General features: G+C 41.8%; 1 protein-coding gene across 9 annotated transcripts in view; it reads left to right on the top strand.

The window, feature by feature from the left end:
* The window catches only part of TSNARE1 (t-SNARE domain containing 1), a 523,183-nt gene that overhangs the window by 455,161 nt on the left and 48,326 nt on the right, over positions 1–19,696 (top strand). Inside the window, exons 13-14 of one of the 9 annotated variants that reach the window (XR_010610302.1) lie at positions 10,683–10,740; positions 11,594–11,712. The exons of the other annotated variants lie outside the window; for them this stretch is intronic. The gene's annotated coding sequence lies outside the window, so the exon portion shown is untranslated. Of the gene's footprint in view, positions 1–10,682; positions 10,741–11,593; positions 11,713–19,696 lie in introns of those variants that run through there. 9 annotated transcript variants of the gene reach the window in all.

The raw sequence follows: 19,696 nt of genomic DNA, 5'->3' as shown, positions 1-19,696 counted from the left end.
AGCTAAAAATCCATCTTGGCCAGCATCTCCAAAGCAGGGCTGCAGTCCATATGAAAAAAGCAGTAATCAGGCTCCAGGTATCTGTTTCCTGAATATGCAACTGTCTTGTTTTGAATTTAAATTGAATTGATTAGTATAAAAAACTAGAAAATCTTGTTTCTGTTTGGATTATTTTTCCCTTCTTTGCAATCACTTTTCCTTGCCTAATTCATTTATGGGTTTATTTACAGTTAAATGTCTCCTGTAACCTGACCTATGAGGATGAGGTTCAGACACCTGATTTTATATAGTCTGTCCTTTTTGTTTAATTTTCCCTTACTTTCAGACCTTTTCAGTACCTCATGCACTACAGTGTCCCTGCATGCTGTACCTTGGGTTCCTTGCAGTGCACTAGGAATCATAAAACCAGCACTTGTAGTCACTGTGTGTGCTTGGAGGAGCAGAGGAATGCTCCTTCGTGTGATCTGGTCTAGGGATGTAAAAAGCATCTTCATCGCAGGGTTTTAAATCTCAGAGGTTTGAAATCTGGACAACAGAATCACTTTCAGCAAAACAGGATTTTGCTAGATCAGCTTCAGATGTCATTGATGCTGCACCTTTCCCCCATAGCAGCAGACAGCCAGGTGGGGCATAAAGTATCGTGTGGAGCCAAAGGGTCTTCCAAGACACGCCACATCAGTAACCCACCAACAAATGCAATCAAAGCACGTCTCTGTCATGGTCTTGAGGGCAGTAGGTAGCAGAGAAGAAAATATTGACAAGTTACTTTGTGGTACTTGGCATTTACTCTTCTATTTTTCCTTCCCAACAGGAGACAAGTCTGGGCACCGTCTTCTGACCCATGCAATAGACAGTCTGACATTTGCCCAGTGCATCTCTCGCCTGGCAATGTCAGGTTGTAAGAGCACAGCAGTTCCTACTCAGTGTTAAACAGAGCAATAATTCAACCAAGCGAACGTTGTAAATAAGAGCAAAACATAGATAGGTTTGTTTCATGGCATTGCTCTTTATAAATTGATATCACAGGGCTTTACTTAGTGTCTCTCTTTTTGCCATGCATCTGTAAATAGCTTAATAACTATGTGAGTAGCTCACTTTTCAAGCTTGTTTCAGTCTCTCAAGGCCCATAAGGGTCATAATATTTTTGACAGCTGTCATTGAAATTCTAAAGTAATTCACCTCTCTGCCCTGGCTGTGGCATTGCTGCCATTTTTGTTCTGCAGCACAATCAGGAATCAATAACTCTGCAATTTCTTTTTGCCTGTTTCTTATTATTTTGAAAAGGCACCTACATTTACAGTCAGGTGTCAGTTCTTGTCATTTTCATTCTTGTCTTTTAGCCTGTAATTAATGGCTTGGATCCTGGCATCCTCACTCAATTTTTGCTCTGGCAAGAAGACCGAGGTACATCCTGATTCTGCAGTAACTTTCATGCTTCAAATTTAAATGAGTCAAAAATGAGATCTGGATTTTCACTGATTAATATATAATTTGGCCCAATTTCTTCAGCTAAGCTAATATATATATTCTTGAAGACTTTCCTGGTTCCAGTGGTCATGTCCGCACTTCTCTGAGTTAACTGATTTCCCTGACAGTAAGTTCAAAGCTGTGATACATATGTGTAGGACAGAGAAATGAATGCCAGTAGAAAGAGAAATTTTAAGAGACAAGAGTCTGCTTTATGCAGAGCCTCTTTCAAAATAACAGGGCAAGAAAGACAGAAGGACCTTGACACGCTTGTGAGGTGGGCTGATGCCAACCTCATGAAGTTCGACCATGACAAGTGCAAGGTCCTACACCTGGGTCAGAGCAATCCCAGGCACAGCTACAGGTTGGGCAGAGAAGAGATTCAGAGCGGCCCTGCAGAGAAGGACTTGGGGGTGCTGGTCAATGAGAAAATGAACATGAGCCAGCTTCAGTGTGCGCTCGCAGCCCAGAAAGCCAACCGTATCCTGGGCTGCATCAAAAGGAGCGCGACCAGCAGGGCGAAGGAGGTGATCCTGCCCCTCTACTCTGCTCTTGTGAGACCTCACCTGGAGCATTGTGTGCAGTTCTGGTGTCCTCAACATAAAAAGGACATGGAACTGCTGGAACAAGTCCAGAGGAGGCCACAAGGATGATCAGGGGACTGGAGCACCTCCCGTATGAGGACAGGCTGAGGAAGTTGGGTCTGTTCAGCCTGGAGAAGAGAAGGCTGCGTGGAGACCTCAGAGCAGCTTCCAGTATCTGAAGGGGGCCTATAGGGATGCTGGGGAGGGACTCTTTGTCAGGGACTGTAGTGACAGGACAACGGGTAACGGGTTCAAACTTAAACAGGGGACGTTTAGATTGGATATAAGGAGGAAATTGTTTCCTGTAAGGGTGGTGAGGCACTGGAATGGGTTGCCCAGGGAGGCTGTGAGTGCTCCATCCCTGGCAGTGTTCAAGGCCAAGTTGGATGAAGCCTTGGGTGGAATGGTTTAGTGTGAGGCGTCCCTGTCCATGGCATGGGGGTTGGAACTAGATGATCTTGAGGTCCTTTCCAACCCTAACTATTCTATGATTCTATGATTCTAAGTGCCAGGACATAGGTAGATTGAAGTCTAAGAAGCTGTCCGAGTTTCACCGCTTACAAACACCTATTCCAAACCTCCAAACAGGTGAATGTTTTGATGGGATATCATATGATCAGGTTACTGGGAGTGAATTCATTTCAGGTTGACCTTATTGTTGCTCATCTGCATGCTCTTTGGTCTTTGTAACCATCACATGATGCCAGATCATTAATTCTACTGTGAGAGAGCTAAAGGAGGATGTATTATGTTGCGTTTGCCATAGCTTGAGAGTCCACATGCAGACAGTTCCTGCAGCTCAATTAACAAATTGTAACTTGAATTCATTGATTTGAATCCAAAGTCAGTAGGACTCTCAAGCAGTCAGCAACTTTCTTCATTCCATCTCAGGTTTCTACACTTTCTTTGCAATGGGTAGGAAAATGGAGTACTCCCACTGCGTTATGACCCTTCTGATGGATGGAGAGCATTTGATCAGAGCTTCCCAAAGCAATCTGCCAACATCAATTATTTATGCTTTGTAATGCCTTTCACCTTTACCAATGATGACACACCTCTAAGGGCCTGACAGAGGAGGCTAATCTTCAGCACTTGCAATTTGAATTGCTAGAAACAACACAAAAATGGCCATACTGATTCAGACCAATAGTCTCTCTGGCCCCATATACTGTCCCATGCATGGGTGCTGAATTGTGGACAGCACCAGTCATTCCTTTAGCTGCCTAAATATTGCTTTAGGTGCCTAAGATTCAGGTTCCAATTTAGAAAGGATTGTCGTAAGTGTATATGTCTTTGAATGAGTCAGTGGCAAGTGTCCTCTTTCCTATGGATAGTTGCATTTCCTCAGGAGCAGTGATGTCTAGTGGAGGGAGCAGTTGATGTTTGCAGTACTATTAATGGGTCAGGAGGGTTCTCTGAGGCACAAATTAGTAGCCCCCAGGAGAAGCAAGGGTAAGGCTCTTTTATAAGAGAGACACTTCATAAACTGCTGTCACATCATTCCACCACTATTAACTGATGTTTTCAGTTGGCAATGTTTGAATTATCTGTCTCACAGAACTCCCAAAATGCAGAGAGATTTTGGTGTTGTGAGAGGCACAAGAGCAGCAAGAGGGAGTCCATCACTCATGCTGGAGCCCTTTGGCTCTGTGGTGAGTGGACTTTCAATGAAGTCAGTTTGGGAAGTGCATGGTTCTTTTTGATAAGGTTAAAACAGCTTATTCTTCTCTAGAGAGCAATTCATCTTGACCTGGGAATGATGGGTAAGGTTGCTGCCACTGACTGCAGAGTCCCTCGGTGGCCTGTTCTGTGTGGCATGTATTGTCCCAGCAAAAGCAACAGTCACCATTTCAGTCTCAGGTGGTTCTGTGGTACTTTAAAGCTTCTATATGTGAAAGAGAAGGTTTGAATAAGAGGTCTCTGATGCTGGCAAATAGTAAACAGGTCTTTGCCTACTCAAAGTAGTGTTACTGTTCTTTGTCATTCTTCTGTAAGTAACTTAAAAATCCAATCTTAACAAACTTGTTTTTCTATTGGAACAACAAAGCCACTGGAATCATCCCAATGTTCAATCTCTAAAGTCAGTAGCAAAGACAGAATCTATATGTTGCTTTTCACCTTCTGTGGACATGCACACAGTAGTATTATATGGGAGCTAAGAAGACATCAGGTTTTGATACACTCAGGTATTTTGCCTTTCTAAGACAGGGAGTCTGTGTTGGATCTGGCTGAAACGGAATTAATTTCCCCTCATAGTGCTATGCATTGTATTGAGAGCTAGAAAGGTGTTGATAACACACCAGTGGTTTGGCTACTGCTGAGCAGTGCTGGCACAGCTCTAAGACTGCCACTCTTACGTTCATCCCCACCACCAGTACGATGGAGAGTGGGCAAAGCAGTGGGAATGGACATAGCCAGGATACTGGACCCAAACTGACCAAAGGAATATTCCATACTGTATGATGTCTGGTCAGCAATAAAAGCTAAGAGAAAGGAGGGGGATATTCATTATTGCAATGTTTGTCTTCCACAGCAACCACTATGCATACAGATGCCCTGCTTTCCGGGAAGTGGCTTGATATTGCCTGCTGATGGGAAGTAGAGAATAAATCACAGAATCATAGAATCATAGAATAGTTTGGGTTGGAAAGGTCCTTAAGATCATCCAGTTCCAACCCCCTGCCATGGGGTTAGAACCATGTCACTCAAGACTCTGTCCCTGATACCTTCCGAAGAGGGCCCACATTGTCTGTCCAACCTGGCCTTAAACACTGCCAGGGATGGATCTTTCATTCTCCTTTGCTTCCATGCATAGCCTTTGCTTTTGCTTTATTAAACTGCTTTATTAAACCCAGAAGTTTTATTCCATCTTATTTCACCCCACCCCGTCCTGCTGATGGAGGAAGTGATAGAGTGGCTTGGAGAGCACCTGGGGTCCAACCCACCACACAGTCTCATACATTTTCTTAGGAACAGAGCAGCGCATCAGTGCAGTTGCTAAATGGCAGGATGTGACTCTCATTGGTATACAAGCTGCTTCAAAGTGTTACACGACTCTTAGCCTTGGTGGAGGTGGCAAAGCGAAGTAATTTTGGATCAGTGTTCTCTGGAAGAAAACCTGAAAATGAGCACAGAAGGTTTATTTTGGTGTTAAAGAAGAATTATTTTGTCAGGTTAGCTAGAGATACTAGCATCCCAGCAGGAAAGACTCTTAGAAGAGCAATACATCTGTGATTATCTCTTCATGAAGAAAGATGTGTTTACAGGGACAGTGTGTTTGCTGTTAGTTGTGCCTCTCAGAGGGGTCATCAACAGTGATGCAGACGTTAAGATTGTTCTGTCTCTTCAGTGCCAAACCCTTGATATCTGTCTTGGGGAACTGCAGCCTAAACAGCTTAATGTTCAACAGGTGGGCTAGCTTTTCAGTGTTGGAGGAAAATCAGGATGATCAGGTGCTGGAGCACCTCTTATATGAAGACAGGCTGAGAAAGTTGGGGCTGTTCAGCCTGGAGAATAGAAGGCTGCCTGGAGACCTCATAGCATCTTCCAGTGTCTGAAGGGGCCTACAAGGATGCTGGAGAGGGACTCTTCATCAGGGACTGTAGTGATAGGACAAGGGGTGATGGGTTCAAACTGAAACAGGGAGGTTCAGGTTGGAGATAAGGAAGAAGTTCTTTACTGTGAGGGTGGTGGGGCACTGGAATGAGTTTTCTCAAAGAAGTGGTGAATGCTCCATCCCTGGCAGTGTTCAAGGCCAGGTTGGACAGAGCCTTGGGTGACATGGTCTAGTGTGAGGAGTCCCTGCCCATGGCAGAGGGTTGGAACTGGATGATCTTAAGGTCCTTTCCAATCCAAACCATTCTATGATTCTATGATTCTGTTAAATATACGCACTGAAGTGCCATGCTTTATCCCAGACACCTCCACCAAAGCCCCGGTGGTGGTCAATATAATTGGAAGATGGCCCCATCCCATGATGTTCTGTAGCTTATGTTCTCTTTGGCAGCCAAGTTACTCTCCCCAGACGACTGTAATGATCTGAGAGGTATCCTTTAAACCTGAGAGTTTCATGTTTTAAACCTGAGAAAAGGTAAAGGACTTGTTCAAGGCTCTTTCTGTGGCCTCCTTTTCTTGATAAACACGAAATATAAAAGCTAAAAAGACAAAAAATCCTACTTCAGACCTGAGTTATGATATAGTGGTTACCATGTCTTTATTACCTATCCACCTCCTTGGGTAGAACATAGCAATATACACATTTTGATAATATATAGTCTGCAGGATAGATAAATAAAAAGCTGCTAATTGCCTTTACCTCTCTAATGGGAGATTCTCAAACAATCCTTAAAAAGGGAATGGTAATTCCACTGTACTCTGTGAATTTTCTGAGCTATTCCTTGTAGTTTCATTAGGCCTTAATAGGAGTTGGAATCTGCTTCACAACAAGCTTTCATATATAGAATATGTTTCAGAACTCAAAATAGGCTTTTTAGCTGTATCTGGAAAAGAAGCCTTTTGACTTTAGTAGTCATTAACGAAATGTGTCTTTCTTTCATAAAAAAACTGCTGGAGAGATGTTTTTTTAACTTCTGAGTTTGGTGAGGAAGTTGCTTAAGCATTGACAGATTATTAATTCCCCAACTAATAGCCATACTTTAACACTGAAATGGACTTTTTACATTACAGCGATGAATTACTTTGCTATATAGTGCATAAACCATTTCATTTCTCTCACAAGTCGTCAGGAATTCCTATGTTGAGGGCTTGTACAAAGAGACACCGTATTCACAGCTGTGCTTCTCAAATGAATCTGTTCATCCCAATTCAGAAGGCCAGGCAAAGTTTCTCGTCACTGAAACAATGAACAAGGTGGGGTGGAGGTAGATCATTTCACATTACTGTGGTTGATTGAATTACCTCTCGTTAGCTGAACTGCTGTAGCCATCCATGTACAGCCTGCTGAGAGCGCAGAGGGAAACGCATTAGTTGTAATGTCATGTCATCAAAACATGCCAAGAATAACATCGCATCCGTCGCTGCCTTTCAGCTGACAAGCAGTAACTCATTAAACAGCAGTAATTTGATCCAGTTTTGATTGTCTGCCTAGTCTTTAGATAAAAAAAGCCATCTTGTCTGTGGAATATTTTCGAGGCATCTGCTTTTTCTTGTTGAAATCTGAGAGTTCTAGAGTGCTTCCTGACAAAGAGCCAGGCAATAGCAGTATCTTGAGCACCCTCTGCACAGCTTTGGATTGAAGGGGGTTTTGAAATGGGGATAGAAGAAAAACTACCCAGTTTTAGGCTCTGATGATAACTGTCTGCATTGTAGTTTGATTTTTGAGTGTACGACTCCTTGCCTCAGTAAAAGCCTCAGTGAACTGCAAGTGCCTTGCTGAATCATAGAATCATAGAATAGTTAGGGTTAGAAAGGACCTTAAGATCACCCAGTTCCAACTCCCAAATCACAAGATGGTTGAGGCTGTCAGGGACTAGCAGAGCTCATGTGGTCCAAGTCCCTGCTCAGAGCTGGGTCTGGTAAGGTCTTGAGCACCACTGAGGATGGAGACTCCACAAACTCTCAAGAAACCTATTCTAGTGTTTGAGCATCCTCAATGTGAGAGTTTAGTTCATGTGCAAAAGTGGAATTTCCTCTATTTCAGTTCCTGTGAAGATATTTTAAGCCTAGTACTGTGCCTTGTAAGTGTTTTCTATATGAAGAGGCATTCTTGTTGCTTATTTGGAACAAAATTGTTCTTAGTTTTACAACTACCATTTGTATTATGTTTACAACACGCAATTAAGGATTCCTATTTAATGTGCTGTACAAGGCAGATCCCAATGACCAATATTTATTCACATTTTTGCCAGAACACAGCATTAAAAAGACTATAGAGGAGAAATTTAATACAACGGAGAAGCTATAAAACCTGCATTTCAGCTCGTATGAACAAATTTGGGTATTTATTGGCTTAGGGAATTTTCCCTTTTGATACTCAAATATTGCTGTGGGGTGACAGCCACACAGATTTTGTAGAATCCTTTTAATTTGCAGCAACTTTTCCTTTAGTAAACTATATTTTCCAAAGGATATCTTGTTAATGACCAGTATATGGCAAATACATTCTACAAGCTTATTAGTACAGAAATAATTGTAAGTGGCTGCTATAGTTCATTAAGGCTTATTTATTTTATAGTTCATTAAGGCTAATTTTATGAGTATAAAGTGTATTTTCATAGTCATTTTTGCCTCTGTTTTTTATGTTTCTCTGCCATCTACTGCTAGCAATAGTCTCTGATTTTCTTCTCTGATACTTGATAATTTGCCACTGTGTTTACTGTGAACTGTGTAGTGATGGCTTTTAACCGTCAATTTGCTGGGCTCTAGCAGATGCTCATCTTCCATCAGGCACATATCCAGTTACAGATGCTTTTCCTGGGTGAAAAGGGCCATTTAGGATGAACTCTGCTCTCTTGATCCAGCACGGTGGAAGTTCACCTTGCTTTATGGGTAGGTGTGTCTCTTAGTGTATGTATGTGACAAGTTATTTGGTTCAGCGAGTGCCTTGAAGCCCGGAAGAGGCTTGATTTACACATAAAAAGTTGTACCATGGGAGTAAAAGGAAATATGGGTAGTTTTATTCTTTCATTTTTATTTTCCTTTTATTTTTATTGATAGCACAATCATATTAGTAAAATTCTTTACAATAAGCTCTAGAACTATTAATATATAGCATGTTGTTTAACATGATCAAAGCATATAGTCGTTTAACATATGGTTAAACTCACCAGTCTGGACAGCTAATTTTCCGGGCTGGATGTGAGCTACATATTCTTCCAGTGCTGTTTGTAATGAGCTGTTACAATACTGAGCTTTCACCTGCTCTTTTTTCAGTATCTCAACAAGCCAGAGGGTACCTGGCTTATCCATTGCAGATATGGGCTTGATGGGTACTTCATTGCCACAGGTAGTCCGAAAACTGAAGAGCAACTTTACCTTAAAACTAATCAAATTGTCTCAGAGAGAGAGACTGATTCACAGCAGTGTGAACATTCATAGCAGCTCAGACATGAGGGGGAGGAATCTATTTATTTTTCTCAGGCTTTTTCCACTTTCAGTGAAATACTGAAGCATTTATTGTTGAAAAGACCAGAAATGGAGCATACTGCCTCTCAGACTGTTTAATGTCTGTGTTAACAGTAATTTACATATTTGAAACAGTGAAAACACATTAAGTGATGGCCCCTTCTGCCTGTCCCGTGCTCTCCTGAGCTGCGGTAGAAATCCACGGTTCAAAACTTATTCTGAGTTTAGGGCAAGATTTGGGTTTGAATTCCCATCTAACCATATAGGATTAAAGCCAGAAGGAACACTATGAGTACTAAACTTTCTTCCTCCCTTCTTGTGGGATTGGAAGAGCCAATGTGACAGTATTTGGGAGCACTCAAAAGCACAGTCATTTCTATCATTCGTTTGTTCAGGGATACAGCAAAATTTGAGTCTTATTCAACTGCAGACAAATGCGGGTGGCAAAAGGCAGTCATTTTAGGACACTTTCCTTATTTTTGTTCTAAATATGTGGATATACTGAATTTTATCATCTCCTGACATCTTTGGTTTTTCATGCTGTGTTCAAGTGGTAATTCCCATACAATTTTCTGCTGAGAGAATGGCATCTTGGTGAAGTCAACACATTCCTCTTTCACTAAAGCATAAACATATATGCTTTATAGCACGTATGTGCGCACAAATGCACGCAAAACCTGGGGTACTTAGCAAACTTAAAGACCAAAACTAAACATGGAATAAGCTCACAAAAATTATTCCAGTCAGGGATAAAAGCAATTCTTGTTTCAGTTATGAAGAGGAATGAAAGAGCATGAGTTTGATCAGTACCGGGTCTTCTCTTTCATTCATTGGAGCTGAAGGACAAAGTACTGACAGTCTTAAGCATTATGTGCATGCATTTGTGTGTGTATATGGTGCATGTGTTTTCTTGTTCATATGTGCATCAGTACCTCTGTAGAAAACAGCCTAGTTTCACCATGAAATATCTTGCAGATTCGATACTGTTAGCTTCAATTGCTTAATGCAAAACAAAGGGCTTTAAGATTCATGTCTATGTTTGTGCTTAAGTGCTGAATGCTTTCCTTTTCCATTTGAAACATTTTTAGAAGTCAAGGATAGGGCCATTATTTTTGTTTGCATTATTTTTAATGAGTGGTCATGAGCTCTGCTTTTGTCTAACAACCAGGAAGTTAATGAGCTTATTTCTATGGGAATAGAACATCTCACCGTGAGTCCATATAATCCTTTCTTTTCTGGTAAGATCTTGGTGCATACAGACACAGTAGAGAAAAGCTGCTCAGTAGCCAGGATCGTAGCTCCTATTGCCACACAGATGTCTTGTGTACCCAGGCAAGGCTCAACTGGCATGTCTGTTGTCTGTAGTCTTTAACTCTCACATTGATGTTGGAGAACTTGCATTCTTGAGATGTTTCTCTCTGTATAGACAGATGATAGCTGAGATCAGTGAGGGTGATGCTGGCTTTAACATGGTGAGAGAGCTTTTTATGTGCTATTGGGCAATACATACAGGAATGGGTATAGTGACTCACCTGTTTTCACACACAGGATGAAAAACATCTATGGAGGGAGGAGCTCAAGCAGAGCCTTGAGCACATGCTTAATGGTAAGCAAGTGTAACTTTCCTGTCTTGTAGGAGCTGGTGAATCTGCTCCTGTTTCTGGTGCATGTTTCATTGCTGGAACTTTAGTTAATCAGAAACACAGAATGAGTCCATGAGTGAACTGGGAATAAAACCGATGCGCTTGCCTTCTTACATCTGCACTTTCATGTAGGGACAGTTTGGTTTTGTCGGGCTATAATGTTCATTAGAGTATTTTCTCCCTCAGACTACTGACGAGTACTTCACAACGGGCCCCTCTGAAATAAATCCCAGCCAAAGCATTAAGCTTGATGCCGCATCTCCTATAACCAAATCCCCTTCTGAAACATGTTGGAAAATGTTAGGCCTGCCAGAAATATTATGTCAGCCTGTCCCTGGTTTTCCACTGAAAGGCAGGGTTTTGCTCTCTGTCAGATATTTTTCTCCTTTGTAATCTCCTTTTGATGAGCTTCCTATTGGGTTTTTAGCTACTTAGAGAGGGAAGTTAATTTTTTAATTGCAGTATCCAATAAAAAAAACTCCATCACTTCAAAGATCTTCTTGCTTTCATTTTTTTCCTGCTGTTGCTTTTACTCTTGACATTCAGCTTGCTCAACAAGTCCTGAAATGACACTCCATAAAATCTTTATCCTGTCAAAGCCCTGCTGTGAGCGCTGCCCAGTGCTTCCGGAATTTGCATTTAACATCTATTCATAGAGCTATATCAGTGGGGTATTCTTACTACTGAGTAGCCCTCCAGCTTGATATGAAAGGGCACAAAGTTAATGAAAACAGCATTAAAGCTCAATTAGCATTTAGTGAGTTTACTAAGCCTTGTTCTGAACTTATTATCAGCATATTTTTATTTAACTCACAGTACCCAGAACTTGAGGCAGCACAAACAATCCTGTCATTGAGCCCGTTTTTCAGGTGAGGATGTTATTTCAGAAGGAATGGAAGGCTTTGATTCAAAGGGAATTGTTTGAGGGCTTGGGGATTCTTTCTGTGGTTTTGTGCTGGTTTTATTATATAAAATATAATAATAAAGTATATTAAATATAATGATAATATAATAAATATAATAAAGTATATATCTGACTACTCTCCCACCTGGTCCGTGGGTGTGTGTATGGGGGTGATCATTTACAATACAATGGGAGAAACCACAGGCTCTCCAGAGGTTAAAACAAAACTATTATTTTTATTATAAACTTCGCTGAACTGTGTCAGGAGGAACAAAATTCTTGGTCAGTTCTTATTCTTGTGAAAGCTCCAAAGTAGAGGAAGAAAAACAGAAGGGAAAGAAAGGAGAGGAAACAGGGATGGAATTACCACCCCATGGATCCAGTGACGTCTCCTTGGTCAGTGAGATAAAGTCCTTTTAGTCAGTGAGTCTACTGAGGTTCTAGAATCCTCCCACAGGTGGAGGTTCATTTGCATGCTTTCACAATCATTGTGAGCTATTCTGGAACATTCCAGATGGTGATAGGGGTATCTGGTAAGCCCCTAGATCCAGTTAACTTGGTGCCATGATGGACACAGATGCAATGTCCTGCAGTGCTGTCTCTGGGCAGTTTGTTGCTGAGGCTCTCTCCAACTACCTGAAAAGAGGTTGTAGTAAAGTGGGACTTGGTCTCTTCTACAAGGAACAAGGGACAGGACAAGAGGTAATGGGGTTTAGATCGGATATTAAGAGCAATTCCTTCCCCAAAGTATGCTCAGGCATTGGAACAGGCTGCCCAGGGCAGTACTGGAGTCACCATCCCTGCAAGTGTTCACAAACTGCGTAGATGAGGCCCTCAGTGGCATCAGTTAGTGATGGCCTTGGCAGTGCTGGGGAATGGTTGGACTTCATGATATTAAAGGTCTTTTCCAGTTGGTTGATTCTATGATTGTACAATTCTACCTCCATTACTTCAGGGCAGCCAACCCAGGAGACATCCCTCACCTTCCTGGAGCATGACTTCAAAAGGAGCGTGACCAGCAGGTCAAAGAAGGTGATCCTGCCCCTCTACTCTGCTCTTGTGAGACCTCACCTGGAGCATTGTGTGCAGTTCTGGTGTCCTCAACATAAAAAGGACATGGAACTGTTGGAACAAGTCCAGAGGAGGGCCACGAGGATGATCAGGGGACTGGAGCACCTCCCGTATGAGGACAGGCTGAGGAAGTTGGGGCTGTTCAGCCTGGAGAAGAGAAGCTGCGTGGGGACATCAGAGCAGCCTTCCAGTACCTGAAGGGGGCCTATAGGGATGCTGGGGAGGGTCTCTTCATCAGGGACTGTAGTGACAGGACAAGGGGTAACGGGTTCAAACTTAAAGAGGGGAAGTTTAGATTGGATATAAGGAGGAAATTCTTTCCTGTGAGGGTGGTGAGACACTGGAATGGGTTGCCCAGGGAGGTTGTGAGTGCTCCATCCCTGACGGTGTTCAAGGCCAGGTTGGATGAAGCCTTGGGTGGGATGGTTTAGTGTGAGGTGTCCCTGCCCATGGCAGGGGGGTTGGAACTGGATGATCTTGAGGTCCTTTCCAACCCTAACTATTCTATGATTCTATGATTCTATGACTTTGCGTTCTGCCTCCGTAGCATTTGCCCAGGTGATGATGACATGCTGCTCACCATGGGCAAGTATTCAGTGTCCTTCAGTTCCTTCTGTCTTTTGAGTTATTTTGAGACACACACACACACACACAAAAGGTTCTCCTGACCATCACAACTACTCTGATGTTATGAAGGACAGCCGGCATTGCCGGCTATTCCCGTGTAAGACAGTGACGTAGATAAAAGTGAGAATACTTCTCAAAGAAGAATGGCCCCATCTGAGGGACTTCAGACTTTCTTTTTCTATAGAAGGAAAAGCCCAAGAAATAATGAAGCTATTTTGTTTCAGAATGCACAAAGCTTATTTTTATTTTCCGTCTTTGTACTGAAAGACTGATTTGGTGGCTGATAATGAAGTGGATGGAGAAGTGATGATCCCAGCTCAGTTCTTGATTCAGACATGTCTTTTCCCATGGGAAAACCTTCAGTGCATGGTTGTGTTAGATCCCTCTCCCCAGTTTTGCCACTGATGTTTGGACTAATTGTCTATTTCAATTATACATAATCTGGTCCAATTCTGCTAAAATGAATGGAAATCTCTCTCCAAGGGTGTGTTTTCCAAAGTGCTTCTTCCCCTGCAGATACTGTGGTAACATTAAGAGAGGTCATATAAGGATTTTGGCTGATAAAGGATCTTAGGAGCAGACTTGGGCAGAATAATCTTCTGTCATGCATTGAGTCAGCTAAAAACCAAGGTAGTTACTTAAAACATCCACAGGCATCAAAGCCTAATGGAAGTCTTAGACAAAGGAAAATAATCGAAATTGCTGTGGACATAATGAGAAATGCACTATGAGGTTTTATAAAGGCTTAGTCCAAAGGCCTGATTTTCAAGCTGTAGACAGTAAAATTGCATGTAGCCAACTGTAAAAAAAAAAGGATACTATGGAGTGTGGTATTAAGTGAACCAAGCTTGTCTGTTCTGGAGCTCAACGTGAACCTGGGTACCTTTCTCATTAGAACAAGCAAGATTGAAGCATTTACTGCTGGACACTGTTACATGCCTCACATTCCTTTCATAATGGACTGTGAAACAGTCCGCTGAACTGTAGATGTTATAATACAGATGTTAATAAAAGCCCTGCATGCCTTTTATCCAGCAGGTCTTAACTTACCACTCCAAGCACCCCTCTGAGGTGCAGACCTACCAATAACTTTGTTTTAAAGGCAGCAATATGGAGATATAAAGAGGTCAAGTACTTGCTGGAGGCTGTTAGGAGAGCACAGTTGTGCCAGTTGCTCCCAAGTTCGCATCTTTCAACTTCAGAGAGATTTTATTTGCACCTCACTCTCTCCAATGTATGTGTTTAGGTAAATGAAGCAAAAATATCTGTGGCATATATCTGACAAGAAGCACTTTGGGAATTAATCTGATCTGCTAATTTCTTGGTAGGTACAAAGAACTCAGCTGTGAGCATTTAAAGCACACTGATCCCATCTATTGGGGCTGCTGTGTAATTGGTTACATTGGGCTACAGCGGGTTGTCTGTCTTCACATTGACAATTGATTCTGATTTTAGTAGTGTTCCATTATTTTCTGCTCCATTACATTATCACTGGCTAAGGAATTTCAAGTGAAAACATATCCCCCCCTCAACAACCTCTGTTAATAATTTTACTGTTATGTCTGGGTGAGATATCATCACCCCTGAATAAGAAAGGTGCTGATGTTTAATATCAACAAATTTTCTGTATTATACTTAATTTAATGCAAAAAAAAAAAAAAACATCCCTGTGAACCAGTTGTAAGGATTCCCAAAGAAAAGGCAGACAGAAGTAAAATGAAGAAAGGCAGATTGATCTTCTTTAACTCATCCAACTAGAAGTTAGTTTTCAGTCTACATGAGCTTTCTGAATTCCCCTCTAGGCAGTCAGAAATTGTAGGCATCACCAGATGCTGAGCAGTGCTGCCTCTCTTTTAATATTGTCAAAGGATGAAACACCTTCATCCTTCAACAGTATTCATCCTTCATTAATAACTTTCATTCAGAAAATGAGAGGAACGGGAGAGGAAAGAAGAGAGGAGAGGAAAGGAAAGAGGAAAGGGAAGGGGAAAGGAAAGAGGAAAGGGAAGGGGAAAGGGAATAGGGAAGGGGAGGAAAGGAAAGGAAAGGAAAGGAAAGGAAAGGAAAGGAAAGGAAAGGAAAGGAAAGGAAAGGAAAGGAAAGGAAAGGAAAGGAAAGGAAAGGAAAGGAAAGGAAAGGAAAGGAAAGGAAAGGAAAGGAAAGGAAAGGAAAGGAAAGGAAAGGAAAGGAAAGGGGAAAGGGAAAAGGAAAGGGAAGGGAAGGGGAAATGGAATAGGGAAGAAGGGAAGGGGAGGAGAGGAAAGGGGAAAGGGAAGGGGAAAAGGAAGAGGGAAGGGAAGGAAAGGGAAGGAAAGGCAAGGCAGAGGTATTTAGGGATGTTGCAGAAAATGGATGAGAAAAAAGCACATGAAGCATTTAGAGAAGCAAATTAGAGCATTGCAAGGTCTAAAGAAAGATCCACCTGTACTGTAGATCTTCACTCAACTTTTGGTGCTTACTGCCATTAACTGACCTAAGTAGACTAACTAGTGAGGATGGTGAAGTGCATAAAGCTATTGTAGCTTCTCCAAGGCTTTGAGAAGACCCCACAGCTAAAAGTGAGGACAAAATAGAGAGCAGGACAAACTGGTCATGGCTGTAGGCTGGAAAACAGATAGATATTGAATAACAAAAAGGACTACCTAGTTTATTGATAGTTGCAAACTATTGGTCATTTTCCTAGTGTTGCAGTCAGGAGAGGAAGTAAAATCAAGAATTACTTTAAAACAACACTTCAACAGCTGTAGTGTGAACTTAACATTTGTGGCATGCTTTGTTCCAAATGTTCCAGTGCTTTGTGTTCACTTCTTTTTGGCTTTGTTGAAACACCACAGAGTGGGCACAATATTCTGGTACCTCTTAAACTGGCTTCAAGATTTGGTAACTAAATGCTTAATTATTACACAGAATCCATATTCAGGGAGTCTGTACTTGGAACTAGGACTAGTGCCTTTTCCATTGTAATGTGATTCACAGCTACAAACAGCCTTCTCAATGTGATGAATAGGAGTCCAGTCTTGCAAGGAACAAATGGTATTTCTGCAGAGAAGTCTGTTTATTTCCTCTGTTACATTAAAAGATAAAAATAAGGCAAATAGGAGAATAAAGTGTCTAAAAATAAATTCTTATTTATGCTTCAAACCTCTTTGAACTTTACCTTGAAAACAGCAGCTCAAACAGCATCATATATAACTTGTTTTCTGCTACTGGAAGGAGATTATTGTGTGTTCTGATAATTCTTCCTTTTTTAATCACCTAAATTTCAAACTAATTTTGATATTCGTGTGAGGAACTGGTTATGCTATTTTATGCCAGAAATAGCTTTCTAGCTCCTATCTAAATGATACTAGACTTTACAGAGGAGGAAACAAGCCTGATTCTGTCCTTTTTTTCTTCCTATAATAATTTTAGTTTGGATATAAGGAAGAAATTCTTTACTGTGAGGGTGCTGAGACACTGGAATGGGTTGCCCAGGGAGGTTGTGAATACTCCATCCCTGGTGGTGTTCAAGGCCAGGTTGGACAAAGCCTTGGGTGGCATGGTTTAGTGTGAGGTGTCCCTACCTGTGGCAGGGGGATGGAACTGGAGGATCTTAACGTCCTTTCCAACCCTAACTATTCTATGATTCTATGGTTATGATCAACAGGATGAGCATTTTTCCTACCTCTGTAGCACAATTTATCATCTGGAGATCTCAAAAGAATATGATATCAACTGTACTTTAGTGACTAGAGAAAGAACAGCATGTAGTTAAGTGATTTTACCAGTATCACAGTGAAGCACCACAACAGAGCTAAGCACAAGACCCCATCTCCTCCTGTTCTATTCCCAGGTGGTTAACTCTTCTGTAACTTCTTTACATCTCTATCCTCTGCGTCCTGAATTTCCTGCACCCAGTTGCACTTGGTTAGATGGGATTTAATGATGAACCTATCTTGGATTGTTGCCATGATGACAGGAGAGAAGGAATTTTTCTCTTTCAAACTATAGTTTTCGGATGTAGTTTGGCCACTGAGGGGAGGAGTTGCCTGAGATTCAGAGATGAGGTTCAATTCAACAAAAAGTCTTCGTTATTCCTGATGGAGTTCCTGTGCTGTCCTTATCACTGCAGTTTCTCTAAGGCTGGTATTTAAGGGGCTGTAAATTATATATTGCAAAGGGTTCTATCTCCTATAAGTCATTAGAGCGAGTTAGAGTGGGTCCAGAGGAGGGCCACCGAGATGGTCAGAGGACTGGAGCATCTCTCCTACGGAGCCAGGCTGAGAGAGCTCAGGTTGTTCAGCCTGGAGAAGAGAAGGCTCCGGGGAGACCTTAGAGCAGCTGCAGTGCCTAAAGGGGCTGACAGTCAATGGAGAGGGTTGTTTTACAGGGATGTTTAGGGACAGGACAAGGGGGAATGGCTTTAAACTGGCAGAGACAAGATTTTAGATTAGGCATCAGGAAGAAATTCTTTACTATGAGGGTGCTGAGGCGCTGGCACAGGGTGCCCAGAGAAGCTGTGGCTGCCCCATCCCTGGCAGTGTTCAGGGCCAGGTTGGACAGGGCTTAGGGCAACCTGCTCTAGTGGAAAGTGTCCATGCCCATGGCAGTGGGGTTGGAACTAGATGATACTTATGGTCTTTTCCAACCCAAACCGTTCTGTGATTCTATAATTAAAACGCTTACAATAATGAGGCCAGTACTAGCAAAGGACACATAATGCCACTTCAGTTTTAAAGGGATATAGTGAAAACTGCATCATGTTCATTAAGGTAGCCTGATTTTTGTAATATAAGCCTGTACAGGCCATTTCTAAGTGTGGAGACCTCACAAGGAGAGTCCAGCTACCCACTTCGGCAGCTTTCAAGTGTCGTAAGATTAAGCTCTTCTCTCTTCCTTCCCTAGAGTGGCTGATGTTTTCTGCCTCTGCGGGAAGAAACTGTGTGTTAATATCACTAGAAAACAGGCCTGAAGAATTAAGCACCAGTGAAGAGGGTTTTTTTTAATTCTAATTCTTGGTGGCCAGCTTTGCAAATCCCTGTAATTCATTCATGGAAGTGTCACATTTAAAATGCAAATTCCTTCCCGTCCTCCTCACCCATGTTGATGCGTTTCCTTTGAAGTATCCCTGGAGCTCTTGAGAGGCCATCCACAATGGGTTCACTGTGGTCTGCCAGCTTGCAAAAGAGTGCCCTGCGCCAGCTAAGGTGGATTCAGCTGAGCCCTGCTTAGCAGTTGCAGCTTTCAAAAGGCTGTATGGTTAAGGAAGGAAAAGGGAAAATGAAGGACAGTAGGTATGCTATTCAATGCAAATATACACATTTCTCTGTTTAACTTTAGTACTACAATTAGGACTGATGTTTTTACTAAGCCAGGGTTTTCCCATCCTGAAGCACATCACAGACCCCTATTTACCATCAGTAGAATCTGTCCTGTGGCAATGAAGTGTATAGTATAATTAGCTCTGTGGTTTGCCTTGCACATATTCTTTTGGGTTTGCCTCCTAGGTTGGGAAAAGCAAAGTTCTTTTATGACACCCATTCTAGCAAGCAATGTCAAAGCTTGACCGACACAGACCTTCTATATCCATACAATGGACAATGATCCATTGTCCTTGGTCCTTGCTACCATCCAGACATAGTTATGAGTTCTTCTAGGCAGTACTAGCTGTCCTAGGCCAAAATGGTGCTAGGAATAGTTGTATGAATTGGGAAAGCCTGTGTTCCTCTGCAGTACCCATGGGGTCTTCGGAGCATACTGGAGGAAAAGATTGTGTTTTTTCAGGTGGAGTCCACCTTAGTCCAGTGCATTGTCCACGACTGGGAATTCTAGGAGCAACATAAATACTGATAGTAATGACAGTAATAGCATGGTAAATTGTATTATCAGTAATGGCTAAATAGTTTAATAATCTTCATCAAATGACTGAGGACTTTATTCAGCAGCTAGACTTGCTGTCGCCTGTTTACTAATGCAGCCAGTACTTAAAACTGGGAGCAATGTAATTTTGAGTATAGACTGCACCACTTGAGTTAAAAACACATTTTTATCAGTTTGATGTGGTCTGTGGGGTGAGCTCAGGAACACTAATGAACTCCTGAAAGTTGTGGCTATTAAATGATAGCTTAAAATTTATCAAAGTGTATTTAGTATTAATAGGGTAAGAATAATCTCAAATGCAAGTTATTTCTCATAATCAGTGTAAGCAGATTTAGTATTCTTAGTCAAATATATTTTCCTAAACTGGTACATCGAAACTGTACATACACTGCTGGAGATTCACGAGGCATGAATGCATATTAACTTTACGGGTTAATAATGAGCCACATCCATAAACT

This window comes from Lathamus discolor, chromosome 2 (genome assembly GCF_037157495.1).
Source record: "Lathamus discolor isolate bLatDis1 chromosome 2, bLatDis1.hap1, whole genome shotgun sequence".
NCBI classification, from domain to species: domain Eukaryota; kingdom Metazoa; phylum Chordata; class Aves; order Psittaciformes; family Psittacidae; genus Lathamus; species Lathamus discolor.
This window is presented reverse-complemented; position numbering and strand designations above follow the sequence as displayed.